Source organism: Amblyomma maculatum, chromosome 1 (assembly GCF_055883805.1).
Source record: "Amblyomma maculatum isolate TAMU_Amacu chromosome 1, ASM5588380v1, whole genome shotgun sequence".
Lineage (NCBI taxonomy): Eukaryota > Metazoa > Arthropoda > Arachnida > Ixodida > Ixodidae > Amblyomma > Amblyomma maculatum.
In genome coordinates, this window is record NC_139344.1 from 207,105,977 (window position 1) to 207,126,319 (window position 20,343).

A 20,343-nucleotide genomic window follows, 5' to 3' on the forward strand; every position below is an offset into this window, starting at 1 on the left:
ATCGTGTCATGTTCTATGTTGAATCAGTACAGACGGCAAGCGAGCTGAGGCAACTGACTGCAGCTGCGTCACCTCCTCGCTTGGATGGTTGTCACGCGCTATTGACCTCAGGCAGCCTTGTGTGACATTTGGAAGGCTGCGTATTGCGTAACCAGTTCAAGGGCATCCGAGTTGTTTGGCCATTATAAAGGGACTCGGGGCACATCTGCATTAAATTTTCGTTCGCGATGAAAATGCGTTTGCGCCTATTTCCGGGTCTATTGTCTTTTGCCGAGAAAATTGCATTTAAACTTATAGCCGCGTCTGGATTTAAATTTGTGACGCATGCACTTTAAAGAATTGCTTTTAAAGTAAATAGCGGTGCAATTAACCTATATATAGCCTCCGGGATTGACGCAGGAAACACCGCGAACCGTTGCTTACTTGAAAAATCGGGCGACGGCACCTGTGCTCCTCTCTCTCTTTTTTTTGTATCCTTTTCTCGCTTATAAAAGCTACATTTTCAGTGAAAGGAGGAACATTGCAATGGAGTAATGTGCCGGAACATTGCAATGGAGTAATGTGCCGATAGGGGCCAACTTCTACATTCTCCTCAACTTCGCTTTAACGTTCGTGCTTATTAAATACGAGAGCTGTTCAGTAAGTTTTGCTTCTAAGATATAATTTTTTTTTTTGTTCGGAGACAGAATTGGAAAGCTATCATATTCAAGAGAAAGTCTATAGATAGAATGTCCCTTTTCTCGGGAGCCCGTACAACAGCTGTCGGGTCCCATTTCCATCATGCATTTTTGTTGTTTCGTCGAGATAATGGAGGATGGCGTGGATTTCCTATGCGAAATTTCCCGCCGAAGAAGAATGAAGGGGGGGGGGGGGGGAGGGTTCTCTTCATTTCACCTTTCTTTCTAGCTCCATAAATCCGCCCATGGCACACCAATGTTCATAATAACGGTGAACATAAACGCATATGTTCATCAGGCCTTGAAGGTAGAATCTCGTTTTCAATGTCCTGAGCGATGATGTAAAACGACTGTAGAGGCAAATTAAGTTTTCAAGGCTTTCTCGTGCACACCGTGCGCACAGTGGGTCATTGTAACGTACTATGTACAGGAAGCACTTGGTGCATGCAGAATCAAGGCGACACCGATGGAGACGCGCGCAAGGCCGACTCTGCGAAGTGGGCTCAGTGGCGCAGCACTGCCGAAGCAGAGTGTGGACAGGAGTCACCAGGGCTGTGCGGTGGCAGTTTGTCACTGTTTCCGAGGCAGTAGGTTGAGAAGAACATCAAAGTTCACTGCCTTCCTTGCAGTTTTAAAGTAATTAGAGATTAAAAGCGCTGAACATTTACCTCTCGTCTACCGTGCCGGAACAGGACGGAGAGAACTTCGTGATTTCATATTCTCTGCGGTCGGTATTTTAGGCCCAGTGCGTTTTCAGCGGAAACGAGAAGCTGGTGTGAAATATTTATCCCGACTAAGTCATTTCCCACCTTATATTATCCCTTGCAGGCGCAGGAGCGCTTTGGGGCCATGTAGAGGTAAAGCATTTAGAACATGTTCAAGAGATACCAGATAAATAGTGTGACACGTCGAAGCGGACTGAAATCAGCGGCAAGAAAAACAGTGTGTCTAACTTCGCAAAAAATTAGTCAAAACTCGATTTAACGAAACCTAATTTAACGAAAGTTCCGATTTAACGAAGATATCGTAATTCCCCCTCAGGCGCCCATAGGATCCAATGCTTTGACTAACTCGAAATAACGAAATAACTCCATGATCTGTCCCGATTTAACGAACCTTTTTTGGAAAAATGAAGGTGGAAATGAAGATGGAAAGGGGCAATTTCTGTTCTATTTTGTAGACAGCACCCCAAACTTTATTGATTGCTAGCCCACGGTAACATCGCGGGGCACCTTCGTTCCGTTTTTTTTTTTCTTTTTTTCCTTTTCTTTTCTTTTCTTTTCTTTTTTTTTTTTTTTTTTTTTTTTTTTTTCCAAACTGCGCAGCGTAAAACGAGAGTTGTGTTCAATTCAATTCACCAGATGGCGCCAGCGGTAAAAAGTCGCATTCCAAGGGGCGGTGTTGCACTTCGTCACTTGCTTTGTGGAGTGCTTCGTGTGGTTCGTTCGCCATTGTGCTTCTGCGGATATTTTCCCGTGCCCTAAAGACATGCTTCTCAGCTCAGCTTGTTAGGCCTACAGTGCTACGTAGCTCTTCAGACCTACGAGAAATCGGTGCGGTCATTGCTCACAAAACGCACGCAGGCAAAGATCACCGACTTCTTTGGTGGAAAATAAATTTGCAGTCCTCTCGGGTTCTTTTGACGAGTAAAAATTTTTCTTTCTTCTGTGCTACCGGCGCCGGTCATATTTTCTGGCCGCATTTCATACTGGGAGCATTAAGGATTCGCAAGCATGATGCCGCGGTAGCTTTTGGGATACCGCCGCACCTTATAATCGAATGCACCAAATTATAGGACCGAGAAATGCCTCACTCGATTTAACAAAGTTCCCGATTTAATGAAATAATTCACGGCTCCCCTCAACTTCGTTAAATCGAGTTTCAACAATATAGCAATAAACCAATTTCATCGCCATGACTCGTCATCTTACGCTATACGAGCGCCACGGCACCCAGAAGGTGTCTTCACACAGCTAGTATACCGCGGTGAAACAAAACAAACAAACAAATACATAAATAAATAAATAAAAAGAAGTCAGCCGTCGCAGTTTCTTTTACAGCCAAGAAGGCAAATCGCTGCGCTGTTGATCCCTGCTGCGCGTTGATTCACCGTAAGGCCAAGCGCCCCATTGCGGCAAGAGCGGGTTGGGAACCTGGCGCCGGTCGTCCATTGGCCTCTGACCCGCGGGAATCCAAGGGTCGCCGCCATGGGAAGGGGCCGCTTCGTCGACGCCTCCTCCAGCGATGCCAGGCACAGTTCACGTCGTGGCGCAGGGCTGGCGAAATAAATAAATAAACATGGTACAAGCCCTACTCGGCTATTTATGCACTCATGCGACCGCCCAGACGCTTAAGTACTTGACAAACGTGTCCTAAACATCCGCGCGCTTGCTAGCCAGGCACGTTCCGAACCGCGCGCCCTTCGCACCAACCTCTCAGACTATTCTTCCACCGTGCTCTCAAACTTGCGAAATTGGGCGCGACGTCTAACGAAGGGACGCGATGCAAAATGCGACGACAGTTTCCCCCAGGAGAGTGGAAAGAAAGTTCCGGCATCAGCTCGAGAGTCCTTTCATCGCGATTGTATCAACGCGTGAGTCCGGGTGAGCTGCGATGAGAGACAGGGCTCCCACCGCTCCTTGGCTGCCGCAGCATTTGATGGGGCCTTCCGGGTTCCGTGCCTCCTGAAACCTCTCTCGCGGCCAGTGCGACGCACGAGCGAGCACCCCGTGACGGAGTACACGCAAGCCACTGCCAAGGAAGGGCTGCAACGTTTGCGGCGCATTTCCCACAGTTTGTCCCCTGCCTCAGGAGTCGACCGTGAGTGCGTCTGTTGAGTGTCGGCGGCAAGAGAAGGCGATGAAAGCAGAGAATTAGCGACGCCTTTTTTCAGGAGTGGCCGCATGCTCCGAGACGACTAATGCTCTTGGTGTTGGCTGAGCTTGCACCAGTTCTAGGTCCGACGTTCGGCTCAGCGCCTATGAAAGATGGGCAAACGAGTTTACAAAGCTCGACGAAATCAAGTCAAGCTTACTGGGTACAGATGAATGGAAGCGTACGTGCTGGCATACGGAGTGGTGTCTCATAGTCTGTGGTCTGTACCGGGACGCCGTAGGAGTAATATACGTGTATAAAACACAATGAATACAGCACGTTCACAAGTTGTACAAGGAAAATGAGTTAATTTCTAACGAATAAAGAAAAGAACGTAATACAAAGAACAAAGTGTGGAAAAACCTGTTGCAGGTCAAAAATAAAATCTGCCAATAATCTTTGCAATTCACAAAACTGCGGCTGTGATTTAAACACCGAAGTGCAAAGTATCAAAAATTTAATGGCAATAAAGAAAAGCGTTATTTGTACGTAATTAGTACCAACCTTTCTTGATGAAAAAGAAAATATTATTTTAAGCGAACTGGAGGTATTACGATTCTTATGTAGGTTGGAATCGATTAATTTGCAAGATATTTGATTAATGATTAGCTGTGAAAGCATAACGCGAAGATGGTGGACAAATAAATGAGGAGTAGACACGATATTATTTGCACTCGGGAAAAACTGTTTGTGACAATGCGGATGGCTGAATCTTGCATATGCTGGACAGAAGATATGTGATTGTGAAAAATATTACTCCAAGCAAGTATCTTTGAGAAGTACGTGAGATGAAATGAATTATATCAAAAGTAGAGAGATGCGTGATGCGGAAAAGAATGGCCGTGCATTTATAAGCAATCGTATTCGAGTGCAGTTGTTTCGAGTGATGTGCGATTTAAACTTTAGGCACGCACCAAGTTGAATACCGATAAATAATGCGTGGTCACAGGATGGAATAACGTGGGAATCCATACGTAAACCTCGGCAAGAGTTTTTGACTGGACCCCCCCCCCCCCCCCCTTTCAAAGAAAACACGAATTTGGTTTTTGAAGGAATAATAAATAAATTGTTATCCCAAAACCATTGCATTACTTTTCCGAGTACATTTGGTTTTCAAATTATGTCGATAATGGATTTATCGCACGAAAATTGGCGCTTTCGTCAGCATATAAAACACAATAGGCTAAAAGAAGCTTCAAAATCATTCATGGAAACAGTGAAAAGCAATGAGCCGAAAAAAGAGCCCTTGGAAATCTCTTCATTAATGGTTTTAATCTCAGAGCAGGCGCCAGCAAGATAAACAGTGAGACATCAGAAAGGTTAATGCTGGACCAGAGATGCGACATGCTTTTAATATTGTAAACAGGATACTTGCTTTCATGAAGCTTATACATAAAAAAAAAATACCGACGAAGTTACCTGCATACCCGCATCAATAAATTGTTTGATATGGTCCGTTAGAGACTATAATCCAAGTCAGTAGACGATCTAGTACGGAATCCAAGCAGGGAATAATTTATGAAATTGAACTCAGCGAAATAATTGCTCAGACATTTGACAAACAAATGCTCGGTGACTTTAAATAAAAAAAAGCAAATTAAATTGGTTGATAGCTGTTGCTGTTGTGAAGCGTGTTTATTTAAACTAAAAATATATAATAAAAATGGCTCTTGCTTGCTGCCTCAGCCGGGCATTGGTGATGAAGATGGTGTTTGTTTATTGTTCTGCGGTGGACGCGACTGCAGTCGCTACTCTGGGAAAGGTATCCCGCTTGGACCGTTATCTGCTCTGCAGTATTAAAGTGAAGTCTTCCACAGGAAGGGGACGTCTCATTGAGTTGTCGTTTAGAGAAATATCCAGGCTACGTATACGAGCTTTGTCCAATATTGCCAGGTGTGGTCCTGAGTGCCTCGTCCTTATTCCTCGAGCGAACTGGGTAGTTTCATATGAGGCGTTCAGTCGAGGCCCTTCATTTGCATACAGTGCATAGTCCACCATTCGGGACATATCTAGAAACATTCTAGGGAGCAGAGCAGGGGTGAGGACGGCGTTTGTAAGAATGCGCCTTATCGTCCGCCGCTACTATCGGTCCAACGCAGGGTGGCATGGCGGGAACAATATAAGATGTTCTGCCAAGGTTGCAGCTTCCTCGCGGATGTGCAGGAGATCGTTGCGATGGTCTTGCTTTGCTTTCTCGACTATTTCGACATGATCTTAGCCTGTGGCGATGTACGAGGTCCAAGAGCGGAAGCGAGATGAGTGCGTGTCGATGTGGGCGTTCTCGCCATTTTTGAAAATTGTTAAGATCTTTGGCAGCTTCAGAAAGTGTGGCAACGTTCAAGTTACGGAAATGTTATTGATTGCGTTGTTTTTTGTGAAATAAAATCCCCTGACGATGCTAACCTTCTTCAGAGCGATCTTTCTAACATTTCTTCTTGGTGCAACGCTTGGCGCATGGACCTAAACATTGGCAAATGTAAAGTTATGAGAGTATCCCGACACACTAACACCCCCGTCAGATACTACCTAAATAACGTACCCCTAGAGTCTGTTACTACATACGAATACTTGGGTGTCCACATTTCTGCAGACCTCACCTGGTCACACCATATCGAGTACGTTATTAACAACGCTAACCGCATGTTGGGCTACGTACGCCGAAACTTCATGAAAACTCCGTCATCTCTTAAATTATTGCTTTACAAAACACTAATTTTTTTTCTAAACTGGAATATGCAGCTGCTATATGGGATCCCCATCACGATAAATTAATTACTTCGCTTGAATTGGTCCAAAATAATGCCGCTCGTTTTATTTTGTCTAACTTTAACCGTGGTGCAAGCGTAACCAGCATGAAATCGTTCCTCTCCTTACAACCTTTAGCATGCCGCCGAAAAATTATTCGTCTCAGTCTTTTTCATAAACTGTACCATCATTCCGCTCTACGAAACGCGCTCATTTCTCCTCCCCACTACATATCACACCGCACCGATCATCGCTACAAGGTTGGAATTGAAACATTTAACACTGTGTCTGCATTTCAGTCTTTCGTGCCTCGTACTTCACGCGAATGGAACAACCTTCCCGCTAAAATCACCGACATCACTGATAACCAACACTTGCGCAACGCTTTAGCTAACATTGTATGAAAAGCAGAATAATTTTGTAACACTCACTGTTCTTGTTTCTGTATTTTTTCTATGTTATAGTTTGTAACCACTCCCCTCTTTAATGCCTCCGGCCCTGAGGGTTCAATAAATAAATAAAAAAAAAATAAATATGACTGAGAGCGCAAGAGACCAAATCAGGAACAAGTTCTAGTTCAGTGGAAGTAATATAATCCAAATTCGAACTAGTATGTTTGAGCTTAGAGATTGTTAACGGCACTTCCTGTCGTGTAACAGGGAAAAGTAAAACAAAACAAAACAAAATATGAGGGAAATGATGTAGAATGGAATACGATTCTGCAGTTTAAGTAAATGGAAGTATAGCGAAAACATGCTAAACGTATTATCAGTAGAGGCGGGCTCATTAAAGCGTGCGCTATTTTTTAATAGGCTGCTGGTGCGAGGAAGATTACGTGAGTGTATGTTCAAAAAAACATTAAATGTTTCCTCTGTTTTTAGTATTAATATTAGTCTGTTTTTCGATAAGCTTTCTTCTTTAAGGACGTATTCCAATGAAGAATTCGGTATTCAAGGGTTTTAAAAAAAAAATGTGAGAAGTTTTTTCTCTCTTTTTTTTTTTTGCATTTTACGCGTGCAAGCTGATTTAGCATTAAGAAATAGAGTGCAGAGCTACTTTAGTTCTTCCTCGGGTCAATCCGGCCAATAAATGTAGGCTATGAAAAACAGCAGGGTGGTAGCATGAATAAACTGGAAATGGCCCTGAGTTGAACGTAAGAAAAATTTGGAAGATGGGCGCAGTAATGTTACTTTCAATGGCATATGAGGAAGGCGGCAAGGTAAGATTAAATAAAGCATGTTTCTTTTTTAATGTGTACCTGTTTCAAATGATGACAGTGTATGAAGAACGTAATGAGTGACTCAAACTCGTACCCGCTGATGCGATCAAAATAGATAGGAAGACAAGCATATTAGTGCCAAGTAAGTTAATAATAATTTCACCAGCGATGACAATGTCCTTGTTTTCGGAAGATAATTTCATGAAGACGGCATCGAGGTTAGGCAAAAACACTGAAACAGATTAACAGGGTGGCAGATCAGTGCAGGCGTCTATGACGCCCTTACGTGAACGTGTGAGCAATGAATGATACTCCAAGTTCAATCCATATCGGTTCGTAGGGTTTTACGTTTAATGGCAGGCAAGACCAACGCCACCTCTGTGCAGAGGTGGGCAACCTCATGAGGTTTCGACCTCATGAGGTCAACCTCAACCTCAAAATGACCTCAACCTCACGGAGTGAGGTGAGGTTGAGGTGAGGTCGGCAACACCTAAAATATTTTTGAGTGAGGTCAGCAAATGAGACCTCAACCTCATGCGTGAGTTTGAGGTTGAGTGAGGTCGTAACTTAGTGAGGTCGGCTTGTGAGGTCGAAATTATTGTTTCCCACAGCGATAAAATAGCCGGAAAAACACCTTTCATAATGCCTGTCGTGTACACTCTTTTGGCTACCAACGCGCACGTAACGAACAGTTTGCGTCTGTGCGTTTGCGTTCGACACGAAAAAAAAGGAGGGGGGGGGGCGTAAAGCGCAGCGCGGCAAACGAGTGGGGTTGGACGACGGCTGCAGACTCGAGAGAAGGAGTAACAAGATCCCGCCACCAGTCCGAGCGAGTTTGGGAAGTGAAGAAAGTCTGCGCAAACTCGAAGGGTTTCCAGACCTACGTGGGTATGTCTATTTTTCGGAAAAAAAAAGCTAGAATAGTAGAAAAGAGGGAAGCGCAAGATCCAGCAACCAAGGAATTGCTTGGGGAGGATGGCACGAGAGAGGAGGTTTCAGAGGCATATGGAAAGAACAAGGATGCAGAAGAGACGAGAGATAAATGACTTGACGAGAAGTCACCCACGAAGACTGTATTTCAGTAAATAAAATCTGCTTTTGCTATTGTATATGGTACGAGTTAAAACGAAAGAAAGCAATAGGACGGTAGATCGTAGTTGTATCAGTGTAATCCACTCTTTTATTATTATTATTATTATTATTATTATTATTATTATTATTACTATTAGTCACTAGACATTAAATCAACCCTTACATAAAAATATAAATTTAATGTGCCCTTCTCGAAGAATCATTGAAGAACAGACAGGTGACTGACGACTGCTTGCAGTCATTCTCATGCCCTACGTAAGCTTGCGCCTTTTTCATTTACATGTTTGTTTATCGAGGGCCTCCCCTCCGTTTTACAGCTTGCAGCCAAAGTGGCGGGCGCGCCTTTTGTTCGTAAGCTGGCTTCTGCTCTTTCGGCTCCGCAGTCGGTGTCCGATCTCAACTAGCGGACAAAGCGCGGACCTGGGAACCCCTAGGCATTTCTTGGAAAGTAAGCCACTGCACATACGCGCGCCTCTGGGAGTTTGTGAGTTTTAGGTATTTTTAAGTGCGTTTCTGTCAACGGGGCCGAGAGTTACAAGGGCAGTGGCAGTGTGGGCGAGAGAGCGAGTTGTGTGCGCGGTATTCGAGCGTGTGAATGCGCGAGTGAAGATCTGCGTCTCCTCTTCTCGTTAGTTTTTCAGTACACTTGCACCACCCCTATTTTTCCTCACTTCTTGTTTTCGTTTTGTGTGGTGACTTACCAGTGCCCCCTCTCGTGTTTGTGCACCCGCGTTTACTCACAACCGGCCGCTTTTCTGCGGTACGGCCAGTCGTCACCCTTCCCCCCCCTTCCTCCTTAGAAAAAAACAAAAAAATCAAAAAAGACAATTCTCAGATTCTTCCTCTCGTAACATTCTTTTCATTTTTTTTACTTCTTTAACTTTTGGTTGTGCGCTATACCTCCGGCTGGCGTATTCCTGTTGGTCTAAAGAAATATAAAGACAGGCCCTTCTCGTTTCTCGGAACGCCGCGGCGGCTGCGCGGACTTCTGTCGCTTGTCGACCATGCAGGCATCTCATCGTTTCGCAGGAGGGAAACGCTAGTCAGTGTTCAAACTCTGTTCTTCCTCCCTGTAGACGCGTTGCCACCCTGCTCACCACCCGCTAGTCTTCCTCTCTTGACGAATATTGTGCAGTCGAAGAAAAACGAAACAACTCCCGTAGCATGGGTTAAGTGTTCGCGCTTCATTCTCCCAGTGGGCGTGGTTCTCTCGTCGCGACTAGAAGCTGGTGTCTTAGCCCCACGTTCTCATCGACACCAATCGTTCCTGGAACGTCTGCTTGGAAGTCGCCCCCAAACGGCGTCAGTGAGCCGCCTGAAATCGGCAAAAAAAAGGCAGTATCTAAACGACATGCTGTGTTCTTCGCCATTTACCGTGGCCGTCTTTTTCAAGCGAAGACACGCAGCCATGCCGTGGTCAGCGACTTGCTGTAATTTATGACGGAAGTTTCCGCCCTTTCCAGCTGAGGTCTGCCCTTCTTCTTCGAGGTCTATCGCATTGTTGCGTTCGGCGTCGAGGGTGCATGACATGGTTGCGGTTATGGCAGGTGTGGTTATGGCAGATATAGCGAAAAAATCTAAATATACCGACGATAATGTGTGCGCGCGCAGTTGTCGAATTGACGAAGACATCGAAGGCCATTTCCGTTAAAATAACCACGCAAAAGAAACGAAAAGCACTGTAAACTTGGAATGCATTCACTGCGACAAGAAACTGTGTGGACTAGGAAACCAGCTTTTGAGCTTCTCTCGGCATCTCAAGGTAATGTGCGAATTATCGCTAATCCAACGTATTATTTCTTTAACTTACATCAATGATAAAAGGACTGTTTTGGGGCTGCAAATTCACCGTTAGTTATTATAAGTAGAAGGGAGGGTAATCTTCCCAATAATTTGTCACGGCGTTTTTTCTATACAGCACAACCCACTCGTCAGGATTATCGAAAGTAGCGCAATGTTCAAAGTCAAGCACGCTTTACCTTTTCGTAACTGAGCGTCTCTGCATATGGCAACATTTTGTTCTGTCCGCCTCTTGTGATAAGTCCCACGTCAGAAGTCAGTTTGATAAAATAATGTTATGGTACTACAACTTCCATATATACGCAAGTGGTCGATCTAATTTTTTTTTGTAACAGAGACGTTACACTGAAGAAACATTAGATTGTTTGTAATTTTGTCATCCGATTCGATTTCAAATCGCAGGAAAAAGTCTTCACCAAGAAATTATGACTTGCTTGTCATGAGGAAACACTATTTGACGGTCACAAATATGTGCGACGTTTCACTGCAGACCTTCGGGAGTTCGCATCCAGCACCACCAAGGCACATAAGCATTAGAGCGGGAATTAGGTCAAAAGTCACCATATCAAAACAAATAAAAATAAAATTTGAAGAGTTGAAACTGACCAATTATACTGCCGTTATTAGGTCAGCCTGCTATGAATCAGTAGCCCCGCTGGCAAATGTTCATTTAAATTTTTTTACTTTACAAGTAACCCTCATCATATTCAATGTTGTTTAAAATTTATGTCGTCATTCTGGCGTGTCATCGCGCAGGACTTGTGCCATGACGTTTTATAGTTAGTTTTCTCAAGTGAAAAACCTTTTATTTTTTTTATTTTTTTTTTTAGGTCTGCGACCGACCTCAAACTCACAGTTTGAGTTTGAGGTGAGGTTGAGTGAGGTCGGTGATGGCATCAGAAAAATTGAGGTGAGGTCACCAGGTCAAACCTCAACCTCAAAGCGTGAGGTTGAGGTTGAGTGAGGTAAGGAGATTTTTATTGAGGTTGAGGTGAAGTTGCACTTTTTGAGGTCAAATGCCCACCTCTGCCTCTGTGAGACATGTCAGATGAGATGAAGATGGCAGCACCTGCTCGGCGCGATAAGATGGAAAGCCAAATAAATTACTGTCACCTTCACGAAGCCATGTTTATGATATGCAGGTGAAAGAGAATGAACTACTAAGAGCAGTGATAATGTTCGTGATACGCTCGTAGTTCTTGTGCCAACTTCGCGTGTTAGAATCGAATGTGCGCAAGTGCTGAGTTAATGCTACACAGAGCCACGAAAAGATATTTAGGTCTGATTCACAGGAAATACGGCAGATACTATTAAATCATTTGCGGACCTTAATCGGCAGGCAAATGACCTGCTATCGGTTATCGGTCCATAAGAATCGCTAGCTCCTTTTTCTTTTTTTCCTTTCGATAAAGACTTCCTGAAAACAGTTTCACGCTGTCGAGTGTGTCATGCTCTTTCAAGTACACCCATTCTTCCTATCGGCCAGATACGCTAATCTGTGTGGCTTAAATGAAGGCCTGTCTTGTGTGCTTTGAATGAATTATATCTTCTTTTTGTTCATATATAATATAATAATAATAATAATAATAATTGGTTCACAGGAAGGGAAAGGCGCACTATCTGTCACACTAGCTCTGTGGACACAAGGGAATGGATGAAGGTGGGAGTGAAAGTGGAAAGAGAGAAAGGGGAGAGAGAGAGAGAGAAAGAGAGAGAGAAGGCAGAGAGGTTAACCAGGAAAGCTTCCGGTTTGCTACCCTGCACTGGGGAAGGGGAATGAGGAGTTTAAAGGAGAAAGATAGAAGAGAATGATAGGAAACGTAAGGCGGCGAGGAGCACAGTCACAGTTTCTCAATCAAGTTTGTGTCTCTCATAAAACACATAAGTGCTTTGAAGGCTTTGCCGTTAGACGCCTTCTGTGGCCATGGGCCGAGGATTTTCTCCTCTGTGAAAGGACGGCTGTCAAGATGGTCCAGAGCCGAACGCAGCGCATATCTTTCGCTTGAAAAAGCAGGGCACTCGCAAAGGAGATGCTGTGTGGTCTCTTCGCAGCCGCATCTTTCACAGTTAGGGCTATCCGCCATTCTCATCACATGAGCATATTTTTTGGTGAATGCAACACCGAGCCACATACGGCACATCAGTGTTGTTTCGCGCCGCCCTTTGTTAGGGGGAACACGAAGGCGCAGCCCAGGGTCTAGTTCCCTGAGGCGTCGATTGGAAAATTCTCCTTTGTTCCAGGCTGAAAGCGTTAGCTCCGCCGCTAAGGAACGAAGTCGACAAGCTGCGTCAACACTAGATATAGGAATGTTCACTGTAGAGAAAGGGGAGCCGTAGTGGAGGGCTACGGAGTAATTTCGACCACCTGAGGACCTTCAACGTGCGCTGACATCGCACAGCACACGGACGCCACTTCGTTTCGCCTCCATCGAAACACAGCCGCCGTGGTCGGGTTCGAACCCGGGTACTCGATCCGGCACAGTAGTCGGGCGTCTTACCACTGCACCACCCCGGCGGGGCTTGTTCATGCGGTACAAATGACAAACGAGCAAATAAACATTTCTATTATGATGCCTTTACCGACGCAGCTTAAAATGGTCAGAGAGTCTCCATCTTGCGCTGTAGGAATGCCTTTTCCCTCGGCGTCAGTGTCCGAAAATATTGCTCCAGTTCGGCAGCTCGCTTAGAAAAGGCATCACTTAATTGGGTAATCACGGTTTCGCCGGTGGCAACGTGTTCATCCCGTTTCTCCCTCTGGAAATCATTTATTGCCGGCTCAAAAATTACACACAGTCACGTAGTGAGATCAAATCGCTGACAGTGGTCAGGAAATTATAGGACTTATTTTTGACAACCAGAGCGGTCACCAAAGATTCTATTTTTCGCTCGAAAATCCATTCCAAAGCAAAAAGGTGTTATCGAATTGCAAGAAGAATACAACGAACTCGAGTGGTATGATACGATTAAATTAACCTTATTTCTTGATAAACCTCCCATCAAATATCACCTCATTTTCTGATAAAATAAACTTCCTCAACTTCTCGTGTTAAAGGATCCCAATGACGAAAAATGTTAAAATAGTGGATGGAAATCTTGTTTATTTTCCATTCTTCCTTTCTTATTTCTTTTCTTGGAGTTCCTGCAATGTACAGCCACGTGTCAGTGTGGATCGGATGACAAAGCTCTCCAAACCCCAGGGTCGTTTAGGACCCTAGGAATTAAGGAAGCTCGTTTCCTCAGGAGATGAGCTGCATAATTGCATAAGGCAGCCTTCTGTGTAACTTGCAGACTGCGAATATTTGTATCTAACCAAAACATGAAATGTAATCTTTGACTTGCCTGCAATTCGCGCAGGTGGTTTGGCTCGTGTGCCTCGTTGGTTTTGCTGTATATGTTTCTCCTGTTTGCACAAAATAAAATTATTCGTGATTGTGCCCATGTCCTGTTCTTGTGTGGTTCGTATTTGTCTACGTTTTGGACAGCTCCGCGCATCAGGCTGGAAAGGAACCGGAATCAACGCCGCGTGTGTCTATCCTTATAAGCTCTGGTAGAGGGCGACCTCGGTAATTGTCTGAAGATTGCGCATCGGCGGCGCACTAGCTCACCGTATGCGGCGATGACAGAAGAAAGAAGCAGGTCGAGCAAACTCCCGACTGTAACGCTATTGCATTCTCAACAATGTTCTTATGTGTCCCCTATTTTTTCGTGTACATGTGTGTGTGTGTGTGTGTGTGTGTGTGTGTGTGTGTGTGTGTGTGTGTGTGTGTGTGTGTGTGTGTGTGTGTGTGTGTGTGTGTGTGTGTGTGTGTGTGCGTGTGTGTGTGTGTGTGTGTGTGCGTGCGCGTGTGCGTGTGTGTGTGTGTGTGTGTGTGTGTGTGTGTGTGTGTGTGTGTGTGTGTGTGTGTGTGTGTGTGTGTGTGTGTGTGTGTAGCGCAATAGGCTACCTAGCATAACGCCGCTAATACAAGGTTTACATCTCTTTTATATTCATAAAAAGAATGGAATATCTATTTATTGCGAATTACACCTTACTGACGATCGCTCAATCTTCGAAATATTTCTTTCGCAAAAAAACCTTCCCAAGCGTGAGTATACGGTCGCAAAACGCATGTAAAGAGCTGTCGAGCAAAATTTCAGAGAGCTGTGACATTATTTTATCAAAATCAAGACGTCGTTTTTTAAATAAAACAGATGTGGGCTATCAGGATCTCCTCTACATTAGAACATTGTGCATAGCGTTATGAGGCTAGCTCTGGAGACGCAAGAAACAAAGGATGGGTAAGGTATTTTGAAATGTTCTTTTTTCACCGGTGACACAGCTCCTTCGGAATCCTCGTGGGGCAGAACTTGGGTCGAACCGACCGCTGCAAGAGGAGAAGCCTTAAATTAGGAGGAGGGACAGGTTATGAAGAAAGGAAAGGCGCAGTAGCTTTCCTCACTTCGGGCATTGATTAGGCGCAGTAAGCCGCCGTCCTGCCAGTTGTTCTCATGGCAGAACATTTGAGATCGCTGTGCTGGGAGTGTTACGAAGGAGAGGGTTAGTTTAACGATGATCGTTAAACAGAGTGAAATAGAGTTCGGATTCATTGTTTGGCCCACAAAACAATGTTATTTAAGGCGAAAATTGTACGTGTTCGAGGCACATTTTCGCATCTTCTACACTCTAAGAAAAAATGGTGTGCGAAAGGGGTAAAAAAGGCATAGCATTGTCATTTACCCCCTTGAGAAGGCCTTGGGGGTAACTTTGCACCTTCTGGAAGCAGGTCCCTTTTCACTTACCCCCTCTTAGAAAACTTGCACCCTATTGTGATTCGCTATTTATGTTGGGGTGAGGCCAGCCTTGGTGGGTGAGTATTTCCGGTGATATGGCCTTCAAGCGGCCCGGTCGAAGCTCAGGAAAGTCATAACTCGATATGCGCTGGACAAAGCACTAAAATGTGCTTACCTGGATCCGCCTCAGATGTGCCTTCCAGCGGATGGTGGCCGGTGAAGGTTTTTGCGGGGAGCCCCAGGTTTCGCAGTCATTCCGCGCCGCTCTCTCGTTGCATCATGCCGGAGACTGGCGAACCCCTTGGCCAGCCAGTGCAAGACGCTAGTGAAGAGGGGCCGACCGGTGAAGGCACGGCCTAGCGTTCCAGCTGAGGCAGGGTTCTGGTGCGCGTGGCACGCGAGAGACGCTGCCTTGCTCCTACAAATCTTCTTCTGCTAGCCCTCTTTCTGTGGCGCATGCTCATCGTAAAAGACCCAGCGAATCAAAATGGTCACATCACAATGTTTAAGCAATCGCTTTTAACATCTCAAAAGAAGTAGTAATAAATAAAGAGACTGTGTTTCAACAGAGTCCTGAAAACCTTTGTTTTCTTAGCGGGATGACTGAGAAAAATGTTATTTGCGACCAGTTACGGGGCCCTTAGAGGGAGAAGAAGTCAACGACCACTGAATACGTTTTGGCGTTCATCTAAGCGCATAAAATTTTACTTTCTCTTATGTGCCACTTACCAATTAAGGGCACAACTCGCTTACGATGTATGATTTTTCATTTCGATTGAAATCTCATATCACGAGATGGTTTCGTCGGTTGTCGGTTTATAAGCGTATACCTTTTCCCATGTCGCGCTGATCTGGTCCAGATTTCATATATACCATGGTGGCACAACATATAAGAAGGGCCTTTCGGGCGAAACAAACGGCTATGGAAAAAGCCCGGGGAAGCTGCTTTTGCAGTTCGCAGACGGTTTAAAAATAAAGGTCGTCATACTTCCGTGCCAAAATACGACGCAGAAGCCGTCTTCTAGACACCGTCAGAAATCGCGGTTTCTAGGTTAAACCTAGTATAACGTGCGAAAACGCTAGTTTGGCGTACTTTATCATGGTAGATGGTGCCAAAGGATGCGGAATCGAATCCCGCTCACGGCGGCCGCTTTTCGAAAAAGAAGAAAAAGCAAGGCGCCTGTGTGCTGTCGAACAACGGTAGACAAGAACGAGCAGAGGAAACCCTAGGTAGTGAAGAGGGCCACAATCCCCTTCTCCCTTCTCCCTCCCCCCGCCCCCGAAAAAAAAAAAAAAAAGACTCGGCATCTTACCCATTGACACTTAACCTATACTATAGCTGCAGTCAATCACGCCTCGTGTAAAACAGCAACACATTCGTGCTGTGCAGTGAACATTGTCATCTTTATGGAGCTCCATCTACGCCGCTCCTTCATATAATGCATATAAATACGTCATACAAATAAGCCACCTGGCCCAGTGCAGCCGCAATTCGCTAGCGTATAGTGTCGGGCGAAGCCATCAGGCGACGTGACAGAATTCGCAATGCTTTCGCACTGACACATAAGCAGACTTTAGTGCACCCATAACATTTTTTTTTGTTCACGACGACGACAGCGCTGACATTTATACCGTTGGAATTTTCTGGAGGTAAAGAGCATAATTATGGATCATGTATAAAATTCATGTATATTACACTGAACCTTGGCCAATCCCTCACTGTGGTTATGTGCCATGTGTACAGAGGGGAGAAGGTGGTCCTTCAGCACTTATGGTTTGGTTTATGAAGGTTTAACGTCCCATAGCGGCTCAGGCTATGAGAGACGCCGTAGTGGAGGACTCTGGTAATTTAGACGCCCCTCCGTTTCGCCTAGCTCCCTCGCTAAAATACTAAACAATAAGTTCGGCAAGTGTTTAGAATGCTATAAGGTCAATGCAATAGCCGTAATTTATTGCCACTCATACGAACAAGCTGGTGGCAAGAAAAGAAACAAGTTAGAGCAGGTGAACGCAGTTAATTGTCTCGCCACATTCAAGACCAATTTTTTTTCTTTGTCCAATTCCGACACGCTGGCTCGCTCAATTACTTTTTTGACAATTAGCTGGAATCTCTCCCACTCATGCGTTGCGCCTTCTGTTAGTACTTGGCGGCCTTGCGCTTTCCCCGGCTGCTAGCATGAGATTTTGTACGCTCTCTTTCCTTTTTCGGGGCGGTGGTCTCGGAGGATGTGCTGGTGGAACGGTGCCAGCGCCTTACTCCAGCGCCCGGCGGTGCGCTTTGAGGCTCCAGAGCGCGACCTGCGGCTCCTCTTCCCAGCCCGCTTTCGTGCAGCAGAACCACTAGAGGTGCTAGGTCGCGATCGGCGATGGGAATGAAAGTGCGCTTTCCTGGCTACACTGCTTTCCGGTCGCTTGCGGCTTCTTCTGCGGCGCTTTTCGCTGCCTGCGGGTTCGTGGGACTTGCTACGTGTCCGACGGTGCCTCCCACTTCGCTGTGCACTCTTGCCGGTAAGGCCGGTGGGAGACCTGCAGAAGAGCTCGGAGAGTGCTCCTTCTGGCGCACAGTGTTGGCCTGCCCTTCACTAGCTGATGTTGATGCCTGGTGACTCCGCGACCTGTTTTGCCAAACGGCTCTTGGCAAAAGCCTTCTCCAATGGGGCCTTGCGTTCAGGCTGGTCAGTTACTTCCTCCGCGGATTTCTTCGGTCGACCGATTTTCGGCCTGCTGCGGGATGTTCTTGGTGCATCAGTCAGTGAGTCGACCTGGACTGTAGCTGTCTTGGGCTTCTTACGTGCACGTCGCAACTTGGGCTCGCTGTTCTCGCTTGAAGTTGGACTCTGAGTACGCTTCATGGCTTTCCTTGGACTTCCGGGCGCGCCGCTATCATGCATGATGAGGTCCGGTCTGTTTAGGGGGAGAGAATACTATTTCCGGTGAGATGAGCTTCAAGTAGTCTGGTCGAAGCTTAGGAGAGCCGGTACTCGATATCTGGTCGGCACACGCAAGTGTGCTTACCCCTGTGCGTCTCAGACGGGCCTCCCGACCGTTGGTAGTAGTGACAGCTGGAGATTTTTGCGGGGAGTCCAAGTCTTCGCACTCATTCCGCGCGGCTAATTCGTTACAGCATGCCGGGGACTGGCGAACCCCTTGGCCGACCGACGCAGGACGCCGGGGAAGAGGGACCGACCGGTGAAAGCACGGCCGAGCGTGCCAAGCCGAGGCTAGGGCTCTGCTGCGCGCGGCACACGAGAGCTGCTGCCTTCTTCAAGCAGATCGTCTTCTGCGAGCCAAACCATTGTGGCGCATGCCCATCACAGAACACCCAATTAGTCAAGCCAGTCAAATCACAATGTTTAATCAGCATCTCGAACGAAATAGTTGTAGATGAAGAAACTATGTTTCAACAGTGCCCTGAAAACATTCGTTTTAAGAACTTGAGAAAATAAACTTTTTTTTTTTTTGGTAAGCCCATGGAGTAAGAGGAAAACAACTGAGTATGCTTTGGCGTTCATCTAGGCGCACAAAATACTGCTTCTGATGTACCACTTGTCAAAGGCACAACATGCTTACGATGTATGACAGTATGTATTTCAACAGCGCATGCTACACACTAACACAGGCCAAGAAAACACACGAGCGCTGAACTGCAACTTTATTTGAGAAGGGCGCCGACCACAACATATATACCCCCATGCAACCGCCAACCAGGGCAAAACCAGAAACAATACGTACCAGGCCACAAGCGAGACAAAATGTCCAAGAGTTGAGCACACAACCAAGACCGGAAAGTCAGATTACAACAAGCAGCCAAAATAACTTACTCCACTTGCCCTCCCATCTATATGTAAAAAGCGGTGAGGACCATCTAGTACAGAGGAAAACGCTTCTTTGAAAGCGGTAAAATCAAACAAGCGCGATAAGGAGATGACCGCGACGAAAAACGCCCGATGTGCATAAGAGCCAAACTAACACGGTTACACAAAAAAAACGTTATGGCAAATGAAGACATGCGGACAAAACTTCTGATGTGTATGAAAGCCAACAATTAAAATGACTATACGATAAAAATTCGTGGCAAGGTACAAATTGTAAAAGGCTAAAATGAAGAGTAAGAAAAGGGACAAGGGATGCAAAGACATGTAAAAGCAAATGAAGGAAAAACACCGGAAAAACCGGGTTGAAATCACGTGACACCAGACAGGAATACGATCTCTGCTTGAAAGGGAAATTCGGAAGCACTTACTCTCGAGGTTAGAAATCTTGGCTGCTTCCAACACCAAGTCGATAGCGTGTAGCAGGTTAACTCTGCAATTCACGCCTACAAAGCCGAAGCCAGATTTTCCGGAAAACGGGACATTTAACGCGTGTTAATGCAATTTTAAGCACCTCTTCCTTGCCCTGGAACTTAAAGCAGCGCCCCTCATTTGCTGAAAGAAACTAATTAACAGTGTTAACTAGTTCCTTTCAGCAAATGAGGGACGCTGCTTTCCCCAATTAAATTTTCACTGTGATTAGCACACTACATATGATACACGTTGGGTGTTCGATGTTAGCGACTCTTCTAGCTCCGCGTAAGCAAGAAAAAAAAAAAAAGACGATATCAAAACAACACTCTATTTTGTTGTATAGAACAACATATATAAATAAAAGCGGCAACGACCCGTGCTCGACGCACTAAATGGTGCAGTGTTTGTGTCAATGATTTCTGCCTAATTAACACCTGTGTTAGCTTTCATTAACTGCTGCTTCCTCCTTTCGGAGAAAGTGCAGGGGCTCGCTGAACTCTAGGTTCCAGCTTCGACTGGGCCAAATCAGCGCGATGTGAAAAAAGGTACACTCAAAAAACGACAACCAACAGCATATCGTGACATGAAATTCTGATCGAAATGAAAAGAACTTTTCCTGCATCGTAAGTATGGCGTGGCTTGGCAAGTGGCGCATAGGACAGTAAGACTTCGTGTGCCTATAGATGCACGTCGAAGTGTACTCAGTTGTCGTTGCCTTCAATTGTTCCTGTAAGGGCGTAACTGGTCGAAAAAACTCTTTTCCCTCGAGACACGCAGCAAAGAAAACAAACGGGTTAAGGGCACTGTTGGGGAATACTTTCGTTATCTATTATTACTGCGATCGAGATTGTGAAATCGCTTGATTAAATATGGTGATTTC